The sequence below is a fragment of the Haliaeetus leucocephalus genome, unplaced genomic scaffold, assembly GCF_000737465.1.
Source record: "Haliaeetus leucocephalus isolate CR32 unplaced genomic scaffold, Haliaeetus_leucocephalus-4.0 Scaffold273, whole genome shotgun sequence".
Lineage (NCBI taxonomy): Eukaryota > Metazoa > Chordata > Aves > Accipitriformes > Accipitridae > Haliaeetus > Haliaeetus leucocephalus.
Genome location: NW_010972709.1, coordinates 1720437 through 1721153, shown reverse-complemented (window position 1 = coordinate 1721153; position 717 = coordinate 1720437).

Sequence of the window (717 nt, the reverse complement as noted above, 5' to 3'; positions counted from 1 at the left end):
TTTTTCTTCTGGATCTGACACATCAACTCCCCGTCGGCGCCGCGTCGGGGACAAGGGGGAGGCCCAGCACCACCCCAGCCCATGGGGCCGAAGCGGTCTGACCCCCTGCGATGGGGGGGGATACCTTGCAAAGGAGCGGGGGGGGTCCCTGATGCGAAGGGAAGCCTCCTGCAAGGTGGGGGGACCTGCCCTGGCGCAGCCCCGGGTGCGAGGCCAGGCAGGGTGGCAGTGCCACGCACCCATCCCTGACCCCATCCCACCCATCCCTGTCCCCATCCCACCCATCCTTGCATGGGGAGGGGTGCAGGGAGAGGAGAGGGGTGGCGTGGCCCGGCCAAAACCCAGTCCTGAGCTGCTGTCCAGGCAGGTAAGTGATGGGGATGAGAGGGGAGAAAGGGTTTGTGGGGGGGAAAAAGGGTTTTGAAGGGAGTAAAGCCCCTTAAAAACCCCCCAGGGCCGGAGGCATCACGCTGCTGCAGTGCTGCGGCCAGTGTGCTCTCAGGCCCTGGGAGAGAGTATTTAAAAATACGAATTTTCATATATTTTATTTAAAAAATAAAAACACACAAAGGAAAAAAAAAAAGAAAAAAAAAAGAAAAAAAAAGAAACCTCTTTGTGCAGTTTGGCTTAGTGCAAATGGGCGCGTTCCTGCAGGCACTTCCCGGAGCATCGCCCCGGCGGGAGCAGCTGCTCCCCCGATACGAAAAATAGAGAGAA